The sequence below is a fragment of the Pinus tabuliformis genome, chromosome 2_2 (genome assembly GCF_031772625.1).
Source record: "Pinus tabuliformis cultivar Carrire ecotype Pingquan chromosome 2_2, CPIR1, whole genome shotgun sequence".
NCBI classification, from domain to species: Eukaryota; Viridiplantae; Streptophyta; class Pinopsida; order Pinales; family Pinaceae; genus Pinus; species Pinus tabuliformis.
This window is the reverse complement of record NC_142300.1, coordinates 171814896-171831077: the sequence shown is the minus strand read 5'-3', so window position 1 is coordinate 171831077 and position 16182 is coordinate 171814896. Positions and strand designations below refer to the sequence as shown.

The window sequence follows — 16182 nt, the reverse complement described above, 5'->3', positions numbered from 1 at the left end:
TCATATTCATACCCAAAAAAGGATGGATCGAATGTTTCACCACCTACCATATCAGAAAATTTAAGAACCTACAAAACCAATCCCAAAATTGGAGAAAATATTTAACAATGACTCGTGAGCAAGAGAATGCATTATCTAGGAGCATCTCCTAGGTAATATCCTTCCATAAATTATAGATATTTTATGGGGCAATGCATTGCTATTATCATCATCTACTGTTCATAACTAATCAGAGGGATATACATGCCATATGTATGCAGTTTGCTCCACTTTGAGTCTTATATCTATAAGTGGAGCAAACTACATACATATGGCATGTATATCCCTCTGATTAGTTATGAACAGTAGATGATGATAATAGCAATGCATTGCCCCACAACATATCTATAGTTTAAAAGTAATGCTTAGTGCTTTGCAAGAAAAATGTTTATCTACTTATGAGCAACAATTTCAAATATTTGAGAATGCAGATTTCCACAGTTCATCATATTAACCTTTTAGAGTTTAACATGTGGAGTTTTGAAATAAATTAAATTATGTTTAGAAATCCACAGTTTCAGACACATTGAAAATCCAAAAATTCCCTCACAATATGCCTCCAAGCATGCAAATATGATTGATCACTGAACTTTCCTATTCAAGCAGTATCATAGTTTTAAAAACTGTCTAGTCTAAACTAGAAACCGGCCAAACCAGTCGGTCAGATAGGCCCAAATAACAAACTAGTAGAAAAACCCTTCAGGTTCCAATTCAAATCCTGGTTAGATAGGTGACAATTTCAAAACCCGATTCCAGTTTTTAAAACTATGAGCGGTATCCAGTCGCTCTTAAATTTTTAGGATATGACAAGTTCAAAAAATAAGAATGGAAAGTACCAACAATAATTCCAAATATTAATATATTTAGCAATGCACAATTTCAGATGAATTAGAAACCCCAAATATCCTTTGAATTTTCCTCCAAACATGCAACTGTGACCAGTTAACTGAATCTTTCCATTCAATTGTTATCTAGTTGCTCTTGAATACTTAGGATATGAGTAATTCAATAACTACGAATGGCAAGTACCAAACATCCAAAGACCAAATCTTAAACAAAAGAAAATCTAGTTTGGAACATATCTAGAAACGTGCCCCAGATTCTATCAATTAGACTTCCAAGGTATGTCAAATTAAAAGATATTGTTGTGCAAAGGCACTGGGACTCTGCCAAATTCTTTCCTCATTCATCACTTCTAGACAAGCAGTATTGACGAGTTCAAAATATGTTCTTTAAGGAAAGGATAGCACATGACAATTTCAATAACCATTTTAAGGCCTTCATTGGTCCTGAAATGACAAAACAACTCAATATTGCAAATGCCTCTTCAAAACAGATTAAACATTAATTATGTGCAACAGATGGTGATATGAGACACAACAAAACCAATTTCAAACTCAAAATTAAATCAGAACTATGACAATTTCAAGACTATAACCAACAAAGACTTGAATGCTTTTATCTTTGGAAAGCGTTTATCTTTGGAGACAGCTGGCTAGATGGTCAAACAGGTTGGTAGAAGCATTTTGGATGCCATAAGATTGACGAGCATCTCCTTTCATGGAATGAAAATGTCGTGCAACTTCAAAGAAATTGGGTAAATTCACAGGTTTTGGATCAGGAATGGTAGTTTAGAGTTCAAGCAAGGTTGGCATTTTCAAAAAAGATGTAGAGCCTCTTGAAATAGGATTGAAGACAGATATGTTGGCTCTCCTTGCCAATGTAGGAAGTAGTAATATTTTTCCCAAAAACCTTTTTCGAGTGGGGGGCCTATTAAAATAGGCCCATGAGATGCAGCCACACTGTTGGCTGCAAGTCCTTGTTGAACAACTGCTAGACCCCTAAGAAGTTTCAAGTTCTGCTCAAGCATCTTAGAGAAACCAATACCATGGTCTATTATAATTCTCCATGCAGGTATACCAAACGATTCCGCGTTCTTTATCTATAACCATAACTCATTATAAACTTCTTTACATACATCCCCATAGGTTGTATTTTCATCGTTCTATATTGTTGACAGTTCCCCCCTCATATGCATTAAGATATAAGGGACAACGAGATCTGCAACTGTATAAAACATGTTGGGATCCAAATGACCTCCAAATATATCGTTCTCAACATGAGCTCCATTTCTTATTGCCTCAGATGCAACTTTAGCATCGAAAGTATCTACTGATAGGATTTTACCTTCAGCTTCAAGAATCTGCACAACTACTTCTAAAATTGGAAAAATCCAAGACAATTCCTCCTCTGTTGAAATTCTTAATGTTGTTGGCTTGGTTGACTGTGCTCCAATGTCAATCATATCCGCTCCTTCAGATATTATCCGTCTAACCTGATCAACTGCATTCTCTACAGACGTGTACCATCCTCCATCACTAAAACTATCTGGTGTTAAATTTAAAACACCCATGACATGAGTTTTTCTCGACCAATCCAATAACTCATTTCCAATGGGCAAAAATCTCTTCATTCCCTCTCGTCCCATAAGGTCTTCCCCTCCAAGTTTCTCCCATGCCTCAAATATGCTGCCATTTCTTTCTGACAAGGCGTGCCAACAGGCAACAGTTTCGTTGTCAGCTACCAATCCAAGAAGGTCTACAAGCGGAGTAGGAACAAAGGGTCACTCCCACAAATTCTGATGGGGTATCTGATGAAACCTTGAGCTTGCCATAGAATAAAATTTCCAAATCAATAGGCCGAGGCCCATACCTTATGCCCTCAGTTCGGCCTAATCCCTTTTTAATTTCTTTCAGAACTGTCAACAAAGCATGCAGACCAAGTTTTGTGATTTCCCTTATTGAAGAGTTAAGGAAGCAAGGTTGATCAGTTACATATGCATGTGCGATCTCGTATAAGTTTGCATGCTTTGTAATATAGACACCAACTTTCCCCATCATGCTCAAAGCTCTATTGAAATTTTCAACTTTGTTGACAACATTGCTGCCCAAAGCAATGACCACTACCTCCACCGGGGAGTGAACTTCAATGCAAGATTCAGAGGCTAATGAGTATGCAAAGGAATCCCAAGAACAAGAAATCTGCCCCAAAGCTACAAAAGATAGACCCAGAGACAACTATTTCAATGAAGGATTCATGAAAATGGTTTATTTTCCCATTTGCATTAACTTAGACCAACTGCCTAACGTGCATGTGAAATTCAATGCTAATGTCTAGCGCATACATACATACAGAAAGAGTGTGTGTGCACCCCTACCGCAAGAGGCTCTAGCATAGAGAATGAATTTGATATAAGTCTGCATGTGGAAGAGGCTCTATTACTTAGATTCTAATTTTGAAATTTATCTTGATATTACTGTCTGGTCAATAATGAAACTTGGAAGTGGTTCCTATCTTATACAGAATATACAAATTCCCAACAAATAAAATCACATGGAAGGGAAATTAATGAAAGAAATGAATTTATTATGAGGGAGAATACTTACCAGCATTTTGGGAACCCGATGGAAAAAACACCCAATTTTCCATAGCTTTAGATGCCAAACCCATTGCATACACTGTGCCCCCAATATCCATAATTTAATCTATCAATCTGAATCTCTATAATAAAAATCTTTCCTTTCTCCAAAAATTATGCTTTCCTCGGGCACTTGACATTCCTTGTTTTTTGTTCTTTGTATTGCTCAGAATTTTGGCAACTTCACTTGTTGAAATAACTTGCAAGATATAAGGACAGAGATTGCCAAAAATTAATATTAATATGTATTTGAAAATATATTAACAACTTAAATAAAATACAAAATTTTAATATAAGAAAAATAGTCTATAAATGAAATGTTTTAATTCCCATATTAGATAAAATATTTTAATATCCATATTAAATAAAATATTTAATGTCAACTATACATATATGTATATATTATATAAATCTCTTGAAAAATGAAATTTTTATCATTAAAATAGTTTTAAACATTTGAATTAATGAAAAATATTCAATTTTGATCAAGTAAAATATCTCATTATAAAATCTTAAGTAGTATCTTAACTAATATGAATGTGTATTTGAAAATATATTAATCACTTAAATAAAATATAAAATTTTAATACAAGCCATATAGTCTATAAGAGATTAAAGATTATAAATTTTGAAAAAATAGGTGTGGAAGACGTGTACTCTTAAATATGGGGTTGTTTGACGATGTTAAGAAAGTTACAATAAGGGAAGGCTTTGTAATACCTAGTATGAGAGAAATGTGTCATTTCATTCATGTTCAATGTGCAATTGGCACGTGTTAATTTTAAAATAAAAATAAAATAACAATAAATAAAAAACAATGTTGGTTAGAGTATACATACTTGATTAGTTTTAGCTAAAATCCAATAGAAATGGATATACATATTTGGTTAAATGAATATACACATTTGGTTACACTCATTTTAAAATAAAAATAAAATAACTATAAATAAAAAACAATGTTGGTTAGAGTATACATACTTGATTAGTTTTAGTTAAAATCCAATAGAAATGGATATACATCTTTGGTTAAATGAATATACACATTTGGTTACATTGGAGTAGCTTGAATAATGGTTAAAAGTGCAACCAATAATGGTTAATAGTGCAAAGTATTCACTCTTTGCCATAAATAAAATATTTTGATATTTTGATGTCTATCTTAAGTAACATAATTTATATCAACTTTAAAATATATATATATATATATATATATATATATATATATATATATATATATATATATACTCAAAGAAAGAAGGAATTAAAAGTAAAATAATTTAGTGATTTTTTACAAAGAGAGAAATGTGTAATTCATATATATAGGATGCGGCGGAGGTTTCGATCGCGGAGGGTCTGGCCGGAACCAGGTCCTGACTAACCAGGGCTAGGGTTTACCTTGGGAGCGTCGACCGGAGGGCGAGTGTACGACGCACAGGGTTTTCAGAAGTCAGCGATAGGAGAAACGGGCAGCTGGAGGTATTATTTTACGGTTTAAGTTGGACAACTGGGAACAAGGGTAAAAACTCTTTGACCCTTGCGCTGGCAGATAATCTTGTTTTCGTTTCAACCCTGTGAACCGCACAGTAACCATGGTAAATTCCAATGAGCTCGTGGATCTGGACCCGGTGATGGAAGACATACTGTCGGTTTGGGGTAAAGACCCGACAGTAAAAAACATCGAACGGTATTTTGGTGAGTCTGGGTCTTTCAGAACTGGAGCCCTCTCGCCAGAATCGCTCAGAATAAATCAATCCTTTCTTCAACTGACCCAGGGATATGATGAGAATGCGCTTCTTCATCAAGATTTCCACATCTCACAGCAGCCAGCAAAATCAGGCGAGGGTACCCTGCATGCAAGCTTCCGCCAGCCGAGCCATGGCATCAAAGGGAAATCGGCCGTTGCGGAGCCAGTACTATCCGGGGGTTTAGAGGACATAGTCAATTTTATTACAAGCGCCGAGCAGACGGGGGAGAAGAAGGCTGGAAGAGTCTCAGCCTTAACTAGGGCTTCCATCGGGAAAGATCAGGGGCCTCCAAAGGGTAATGGAGGTCGGCCGGAAGAAGCGACTGTCACATCCTCAGTTCCTCAAAAGGCAACTCATGCAGAGGACCCGGGCTTTCAGGTAACTCATCTCTCTCCTGATAATTTCTTCCGGGAGTCTGCGGATTTTCCTTTTTCTTTTAGGCCCGAGACTGGGTTAAATCAAACAAACCCTAGTTTGGAAGCGCCCGAACAAAACAGGGAGACAAGGGAGGAAGACTCCGGCGGGAAGAAAAGAGGTGAGAAACGGAAAAAACAAAGACCCATTGGCGATCAGGAATTGGAAGGGAACCTGGTCTTGGGGATGGAGGTGAGCATTGAGGAATCTTTGGAGGTGGCAGACTGCACGGTGGTGGGCAGAGCGAGAGGGAAGAAATTTTCCTCTAGTTTCCTTCAAGAATGGGGAGAAAAGAACTGGATGTTAGGACAAGAAAGGGCTTTTGAAGATTCAACTTTGGCGAAAGGATGGTTTATGTTTCGGTTTGAGAACAAAGAGGCGGCTGACTGGGTGATTGCAAGGAATTGGGTTATTGGGAATATCCCTGTTCTCATGAAGAAATGGACACCGCTGTTTGATGCTGTCCGTGAGAAAACGGATGTCTACCCGGTCTGGGTTAGGGCTCCGTGTTTGCCTTCGTTTCTATGGACTGAATCAGTCTTCAAAGCCATAGGGGATAGATTGGGAAATTTTCTGGAAGCCGACATGTCCTTTCTGAAAACCCGGAACAAAGCCATGGCCAGGATTTTAGTCAGTTTGAACCCTGGCAAAGGACTTGCAAAGAAGATAAACCTGCAATACAAGGACATGGTGTTCGAGCAGCTTTTGGACTATGAATATCTACCCTATAGGTGCCACAAATGTCACGAGTACGGGCATCTGGCAAAGGAATGCCCTATGGGAAGGCGAAGGCGGCGTTTTCAGAGGGAGTCGGCTCAGTGGGAGACAGTTCACAGTCCAATCCATCATTCTCAAGGACATAATCTTCCAACCGATCAGAAAGATGCTGATAAGGAGACTGTGGCCCAGATGGAAGTGCAGCCGACGGAAATAGCTCATCAGGCTCCTCAGGCCATCTCGGCGGATAAGGAAATGGACCTGGAGAATGCCCCAACAAAGGAGCAGCTACCTGAAGGATCGTCTCAGCCATCTGAAGGAGCAAAGGGTATGTGTTTTGAATCATCCTTTCCTCCTGTTCATATCTCCGTATCTACGGATGTTTGTATGGAGCAATCTCCTTCGCAAAAGCTTGTTTTTTCAAATAAAAATGATAGCCTAATAAATCATGATGAAAACATTGAGGGAACCGGTATAGAAGACATCTCGGCTGCTTTACCCTCCCTAGACCTGAACAGTGAAGGTGTTTCTCTTGACCCTGGCCCCTCGTCCATTCCCCCTTCTTGCCCCTATAATCTTCGTTCCCTCGACCAAAAGCCTATTATTTCCGACTCTGTAGGAGGTATTGGTCCACTCACATCCCAAAGTCAATCAAGGAAAAAAAGAGGTAGAAAATCCAACCTCTCCATGGCACAGATAAAAGCAAAGTTTGATGTAGCCGATGGAAAACAACAGTCTATCACTGGGGCTCTTAGAGCAGTGCAGGCCCCGGAAGAGGTTATAAAATGATCTTGACCTCATGGAACTGTAGGGGTTTATCCAGTAAACCCAAAAAACTGGCCTTACGGGAGATGTTTCTTAACTCAAAAACAGACATCCTTTTTCTTCAAGAGACCCTTGGAAGTGGAGTTGAAGTGGAGACGGCTTTAAATGCTCTTTTGCCTGGCTGGAGATTCATAACAATTGATTCAGAAGGTCACTTTGGAGGGTTGGCAATAGGCTATAGGGAAGGAAGAATTAAGGTCTGCAATCAATGGGGGACGAAACAGGCTATGGGAATGGAAGTTCAGTCCTCGGAGATTGCCTTTCCCCTATCCATCTGCAATGTATATGGCCCCTGTCAGGATAGGGTGTCTTTCTGGAATGATCTGATGTCAAAATCCTTCTTGAAGGGCAAAAATTTGGTGCTGGGAGGGGATTTAAATTTCTCTATTGGTAGAGCGGAGGCATGGGGTCCTTCGGCCAGGGAAGACCCATTGTCAGACTTTTTCTTAAATATGTTCACTGTCAACAATCTAATCGACATAAATTTGCTCAAATTAAAGCCGACTTGGAGGAACAGGAGAATAGGGGAGGCTAGAGTGGCAAAAAGGCTCGATCGTTTTCTCATAAATGATGAGTTGGCGGTCAGGATTCCTATGTTTCGACAATGGATTGAAGAAGGAGGGCTATCAGATCACTTCCCTGTATACTTAGAATTCTCCACCCCCCCTCCTAAGCCCCCTGCTCCTTTCAAATTTAATTCTTCTTGGTTACAAGAGGAGTCTTATATCAATCTTTTCAAGCAAACATGGAAGCATCCGGAAGCCAATGCACCAGAGGACAAAGGCTTCCTGTTCATGGAAAGTCTCAAAAGATTGAAGAGAGCCACCATAAGCTGGGCAAAGGCAAGAAAAGAAGCCCAGAAAGAGGATTACACCAAGATATGTGAGGAACTTAAAAAGCTGGAAAGCATTGAGGAGGATGGTTATTTGTCGCAGGTTTCAAAGGATAAAATTCTTCATCTTGAGAAACTTAAGATCAAAATTCTTCTGGATCAAGAAGAGGAATGGAGACTTAAGAGTAGAGCAATATGGCTTAAAGCTGGAGATGAAAATACCAGGTTTTTCCACAACTATGCCAAAGGGAGGAAATCGTCAAACACCATATGGGCCCTTAAAAACGAAGAAGGAAGGGAGGTGCAGACTTTCAAATCCTTGTCAGAATTAGGACAAAGACACTTCGAAAAGCTATTTGCAGACCCAGGAGAGACCACTATTGCTGAGGTAATAAAGACTGCTCAATGTTTCCCAAGATTCCTGGAGGAGGGTGAAGCGGAGGACCTATATTGTGAGGTATCAAAGGAGGAAGTGGAATCTACAATAAAATCGATGGCAAAAGAGAAAATCCCTGGACCAGATGGATGGTCCATAGAACTCTTCCTTCACTTCTTTGAACTTATAGGAGCGGAAATCACAGAAGTGGTGGAGGAGGCCAGGAAAAAAGGCGAGGTCTATAGCCCTTTTAATGCCACTTTTATAGCCCTCATTCCAAAGAAGGAAGTCCCGGATTGTTTTGAGGACTTCAGGCCAATCTCGCTATGCAATAGTATCTACAAAATCATAGCAAAAGTGATAGCGAACAGAATCAAACCAATCTTGTCACAACATATATCAATGGAGCAATTTGGTTTCTTATCGGGAAGACAAATTCATGAAGCCATAGGAGTTGCTCATGAGGTCATGCATAGTGTGAGACAGAAGAACAAGAAGGGTGTTGTTATTAAAATTGATTTATCCAAAGCATATGATAGGATAAACTGGTTATATATCAGGCTGCTTCTAACTCATCTTGGCTTTAAACCTGCTTTCATCAGCTGGATAATGGGCTGTATCACGAATGTAAGTTATGCAATACTCATCAATGGAGCAACTACTCCTTTCTTCAAAGGTCAAAGGGGCCTGAGGCAGGGATGTCCCCTGTCCCCTCTTCTTTTCCTGTTAGTTGCAGAGGGTCTTAGCCAGTTGCTCCATAAGGCCAGAAGGGAGGGGAAGGTAAAAGGTATTGAAGTAGCAACTAATTTATTTATCTCTCATCTCCTTTTTGTTGATGATATTTTGATCTTCTCAAATTCTGAGCAAACTGAAATAAAGGAATTAAAATCTATTTTAGATCTGTTTCTGAAAGCAACAGGAATGCAGATAAACTTCAGGAAATCCGAGCTGATAATGACAGGTCTAGCAGCCCAGGAGAGGGAAAGGCTTCAATCTGTCTTACCTTTCCAGCCTAGTACTTTGGATCTTCCATTCAAGTACCTAGGCTTCTGGCTAAAACCAAATGCGTACAAGAAGGAGGATTGGAACTGGCTGATTGCAAAGATTGAATCTAGGATCTCACATTGGAGTTTCAAATGGCTCTCGAGAGCGGGGCGATTGACTCTTATAAAATCAGTGCTTTTGGCCATACCAGTATACTGGGCTGCATTAACGTGGGTTCCCAAGGGTATCATGGAAAAGATCAGAAGACTTTGTAGCAGATTTTTATGGGATGGTTCCAAGGAAAACTCGGTGCTACCATGGGTGAGCTGGGACAAAGTGGCAAGGTCTAAGGAATGGGGCGGTTGGGGGATTAAAAATCTCCCTGACTTTAGTCTATCTTTGGCAGCAAAGTTGGGTTGGAGACTTATAAAGACAGAAAACTTATGGACCGGAGTGATAAAAAGAAAATATATAGACCCAGTTCCATTGGAGGATTGGATAAGAAACCCGAATAAGAACAAGCAGAATGCCTCGCTGATATGGAAGGCAACGGTGGAATCCTTCAGGGTAATTGAACAAGGTTTGGTATGGAAGATTGGGAATGGAAGGAACCTGAAGATCGGGAAAGACCCTTGGATAGGATGCAACGAAAACTATGCCTTATCACCTGAACTAATCAGGCATTTAGAAGGAAAAAACATCTTTACTCTAGACCAGGTGGAAAAGATAGGCCATTCGAGCATATGGAGTCAGGCATGGAAAGATGGAGAGGACCTTCAACTGGATCAGAGGTGGTGGAATGAATGACATTCTTTCACTCAAGAACTTGTTCGCTCCAATGTAAGGATAAAAGACAATCCGGACAGTCTGATTTTGGCCCATGGAGAAACTGGAGATTACTCCCCAAAAGAAGGATACACGTTCATTCTATCCAGGAAAGGGTGGGGAGAACCAGAGTGGTGGTCAAAACACATTTGGAAGCTTAAATGTCCAGCAAAGGCCAGACTCTTCTTCTGGCGCCTTCTCAGAAGGAAAATTCCAACCTGGGACATCCTCCAGGCTAGATACATGTATGGTCCTGGGAGGTGCCCCCTCTGCAAGAATGAAGAGGAAACAATCAACCATCTGTTTCTACATTGCTCTAAAACTTCGAAAATCTGGGGGGAGGTAGAAAAACTGTTGGATAAAAAGTTTCAATGGGGAAATGGGAATCTGGACGAGGCATGGTCAAAATGGTGGCAGCAATATCCGGATGGGAACTTGAGAAACCTTCCGCCCATCCGCCCATCATCTGCTGGGGAGTTTGGCTCGCTAGAAATAGAACTATCTTCCAAGATAAGGGAACCCAGCCTAATGCCATTTCCATTCAAGCGGTCTCCATATACACTTCTATTCCAGAACCAGAGGAAAAAAGACCTCAAAATATAAATAAGACAGTGCAAATCAAAGAAGGTATTCCCTGGGCATTCTTTGACGGAGCCTCTCAAAACAACCTAGCAGGTGCAGGAATCATCATCCATCTAAATGCAAATCACTCCCTCAAAGCCTCTGTGGGTTTGGGGTCAGGATCAAATAATTTCGCCGAACTGTCAGCACTGAGACTCCTCCTATGTTGGCTTATTCAAAGAAACACCTTCACTATTCAGATCTTTGGAGACTCTCTCAATGTTATAAACTGGGTCAACGGAAAAAGCTCTTGTAAAAATCAAATATTGAAACCCATGCTGGAAGAACTACAGGTATTAAAATCATCTTTTAACATTTTCTCTATATGCCATATCTACAGGGACAGCAATGACGCCGCAGACAAGCTTTCTAAGGAAGGTTTGCAGCAAGCTTTGGGAGGGTGGAAAATAGTGGAAGACTGTCAAGGACAGGTCTTATCATAAGATGTGCCGCCATATGCATAAATCTTTAGCTGCTGTTTTTGTTTATCTTTTTATCTCTCTTTTATCATGCACAGACTTTTTCATACAGACTTCTCTAATCTGATACTTATGGCTCTTTATATTTTTTGTGGGTTGTTTTCCTCTCTGTTGAGGAGACCCAAAAGACATGGATGTATGTTTTCCTTATATGTTCTAGAACCGCCTCTCTAGGCGAGGTCATCTTTTGATCATGGCTGTATTCAAACACAGCTGATTACTACAGCAAAATTTTGCTCTGAAAACAGTGGAACAAAAAGTCAGCAAGCAGGTTCTTTGATTGATTGCATGGTCAAACATTCAGCAGTATTGGAAATGATCAGCATATGCAATGTAACTTTTTATTTTCTTAATAAAAAGTTCACTTTTTCTTCGGAAAAAAAAATTCATATATATATATATATATATATATATATATATATATATATAATTGAAATGAAATACAGCATTTAAAATATATTATTGATAACAAAAAAAATTCAATTTTGATCAAAGTAAAATATCTCACTATAAAATTCTAGGTAATATTAATATGCATTTGAAAATATATTAACAACTTAAATTAAATATAAAATTTTAATATAAGAAAAATAGTTTATAAGTGAAATGTTTTAATGCCCATATTAGATAAAATATTTTAATATTCATATTAAATAAAATATTTTAATGTCAACCATACATATATGTATATATTGTATAAATCTCTTAAAAAAACAATTTGTTACCATTAAAATAGTTTTAAACATTTGAATTAATCTCACAATTTAAAACTTTGAATATAAGTTTTGGTCCTTTTTTTTTAAAAATCTTTCATTTCCTAGTTACTCCTAATCATTCCTCCAAGTTAACAGATTATTGTTTCTCAAAGTTTGCATTGTCACTAATGAGCCATGAGAAACCATCACTAGTTTACACTCACCCACAAGAATACCATCACTAGTTTACATCAGCCACAAAAAATAATTCGAAACGAGTATTTAAATAATTTTTATTCTAATAAATGTATCAATAATTTCTCTATAAAAGATGCATACCAAATGTTTTGATAATTAAAAGAATGAAGCACATATGCTTTTGTTATTTTTCTTATTTTTAAATTTGTAATTTTATTTATTTATTGGATGATGATTTTCTTTTTACTCATTTTGGATTGTGATACTTGACTTTTTATTTTTTTATGTGGCTAAACAATAATGTGATATGTTTTAGAAATGTTCACAACCACGATCCCCATCCCCATGTCCATGTCTGCAACAATAATGGGAGTCTGAATTGAGGAACGCTTCTTGGCCCGGACAGTGGATGAATCCACCCCGCCTTGGAACAGGACCTAGTTCCAGCGCAAGCCGAGCAATTGTATATGAATTTCCAGTCACCAGCCAGACTACAACCCAAAGACTGACACATTCCAGCGAGACTAATACATTCTAGCGACGCAGTCATGGCTATACGGCACACAGAGCTTTAACGATCCGAGAGATGATGACGAATATTCATAATTCTGGTAGAGAATTGCAACGAACTAATATCGTTTTTTCGGTAGAGAATGGCAACGAACTAATAACGTTTTTCAATCCCACGGTCAAGGTTATTTCTATCGTCTAATCCTTAAATCAAAGGTTAAGAAAGACACAGGTGGTCCAGGAGGGAATTCATTTCAGAGGGAATGCCTTGCGGCATAAATATTGTGTAAATTTGTCTTGATGATGTTTACTGTATGATAAAAATTTCTTAGGATACACCTTTTTTTTACATTTCATAAACATTAAAGGATGGTCATCAATGACATTAAAGGATGCATAGTCTTTTACAAATTTTGAAAGATTCATCAAAAACATGTCGGAATAGCACAATGATGGATAGATGGTGTTGTCGAGCCGCTTGATATTGGTCTCTTTTCACATTCTTTTGAATTTTATAAAATTAAATTAACTTTGTTAGGTTACTTATTATTGAATAATTGAAAGTAAAATTTTATTTGGTTGTTTATTATTGAATAGTTTGAAAATGAAATTTGATTTTACGATATTTATTTATTTATAAACATTATTAAATTATTTCGTTTTATTTTATTAAAAAATAAAATTAATGTTTTTTTTTTTTTTATAATTTAAGGGTCTGCTCTTTACTTTGTTTCAACATTGTTTTTTTTACATGTCGAGATTCAATGGATTCTACTCTAGGTCAGAAGTTGAGAGCTCTACCCACACTCTGTTGCAGCTTCACACCAAGCCTAACCTTTGACTGTTGAGGTCGGGGCCAAGACTCCAACATTCTGCACCAAATTACAATACAACCTGACTCCCTCAAGGCTGACTATTGACAATTCCCAACCCAACTCACAGGTCGAGTTTGATTGATATGTTCAGGCTTTGTTGTCATTGACATATTTCTGTGTTCACTCTTATACTCGAATAACTCTTCTTGTGCTTTTCCTCGTCCATGGGCTTCACACTTCCAATGCTTGCAAAGGATTCCTCCCAGATTTAGGATTCCACAACTCGCTCTAATCGAACTGCCTCGTTCTTCTTGCAAAGTTTCTCATCCATTAGTAACAAATCATTTCTCGTACACTTGACCTCTTACATTTTTCTATATACTTATGTGCCTATTGTTCTCTTCAAATAATCTTGTCTCTTTTCCCATCTATGCACCAATAGCAATCGAGTCTACGACATGTGTAGCAGAGTTAGATTGAAGGGCAGAGAATATAAGAGAATGGGGTTATGCAGCGCCTCACTACTGCTTCAATTTCATGGATGAAAGCATGAATATGGTTACACTTTTGGGTCAAATGTGGAGATGAAATTTCAAGTTTTTCCTCTTTTATCGAATTATAACCCTCAAAATTCATATAAGTATTGTGAATTTTGATTTAGAGTAAAAAGGCAATATGTGGAGAATTATGTTGTTGTCCTAATGATATTTTTTGTTAGAAAACTGGAAAGAAAAGAAATGAATTAAATTAACCAGCAGCTCACAGGTGAGGAAGCTGCACCTAGAGATTGCATAAACTGGAGCGTACACACTCACATCAATTAATCGAAGATGAATCAATAAATGCATCACAAAGGAATAGGGAAGTGAGAACAAACTCCTACAACCTAGGAACTAATCCTAACTTACGGAGTTACATTACATCCATGTAACCATTTCTCCATTAATACAATATAATATTAATTATTTTCAACTCTGAGAAAGTCTAAAATGTGTAACTTTTAATATATATTATCTACAAGAGAAGTTTTTCATATTAAAAAAATATTTTTTTATGCAAAATCAAAATTTTCATTATTTTTTGAAATTGCGAACTAATACCTCAATCGCATTTTGGAGACATATTTGTTCACCTAAGATTTTTTTCAACCGTTTAAATAAATTGAAAAACCAAAAATTCCCAAAAAAAACTCATAAACAAAAATAATAATAATAATATTTTTTGAAAAAAATCCATTATATATTTTATAATATTAATTTTTTATTTATCCCTTTGAAACCACATTAAATTTGGATTCGTTTGCTCGGTAGAAGGGTGTTTATATAGGCTAACTATAACACCTGTTCCGCAGCATGGGGCAGGGAATATTATATGTTTAATGAGCATTCAAAAGTGAGCCCTATAATTTGTGCATATGTGGTCCGTTTTATACTTTTGTAAACCTTCGACGATGCCTTTGTGGTGAAAATATGTGCGTGATTAGTTTTAAGTGGGTGGGTGGCCTCTTTTATATATATGTATACTAAAAAGTGAGATATTAAAATAGAAGGTTTTGGATAAATAGGTAAAATGTAATTTATAATATTATTAAATAAAAGGTTTATAATTGTTTAGTGAATTTGAATTAGTGTTAAAAATTTTATATTATTATTATTATTATTTTCAATTTTTCAAATTATTTATTTATTTTAAATATATAATTGCTTTAAGTAATATTAAAAAAGAAGTAATTGCTTTAAGTAATATTAAAAAAAGAAGTAAAAGGATATTTGAAAGTAAAAATTTTAAATTTTTTTTATATAATTTCTAATTTAATTTAATTGTAGTTTAGTATTATTAATTTTTATATGAATTTCCAAAACCTATGTTTTATAGGTTTTTTTTTTTAAATCTACAAAGTAACACATTTTATGGGTTTTACTAAAAAATATTTAAAGTGACATGTTACTTGAGAATGCTTAAAGAGACATGTCTAAGAAGCTTTATAATATATTGCTCAAAGTTATAAAGACTTATTAACTTTATTCGAGAATCTCTCAAAACACATCCAATGGGTTATACCCAAGAATCCCTCAAGTTGCACATGCCACAACCTCTACCTAAGAAACTCCAAAGTGATATATCCTATAACCTCTTCTCAAGAATCCCTAAAGTGACACATTGTAGATGTTTTACCCAAGATTAAACCAAGTGGCTTGTTTATTGTAATGTGTCCAGGTACCCACCTAAAGCACATTACTACTCGATTACCAATATGTGACACACCCAAGGCATAGAACTACAATGTTCTCATGTCTTGAGCACATAAAACCTTCGCTACTTGCCAAAATTTGAGCTTTGTGAACATTCTTTCAAAACTAGAAACATAAAGAGACAATACATGCCATACTATAACTCATGCAAATGCCAAGAAACAAACATATATACAATGCAATTGCTTATAAGCATGCTTAGCATTGAAAGAATGATAATCATTAATTTACACATAAAAAAACTAAATACATAGGAACACATAAAGCACTTATCTTTTAATGAAAGATTCACCAAGTGTAAGTGTTCGACATTCCAACTAATGATAGGCTCTATTGGACATTCACTGATGCAGGAGCATCCAGACTTAGCCAACAAT

General features: G+C 36.9%; 1 pseudogene; it reads right to left on the bottom strand.

The window, feature by feature from the left end:
- Nucleotides 1–1670: 1670 nt before the first annotated feature.
- LOC149191968 (folate synthesis bifunctional protein, mitochondrial pseudogene) lies at nucleotides 1671–3576 on the bottom strand (annotated as a pseudogene).
- Nucleotides 3577–16182: the final 12606 nt, after the last annotated feature.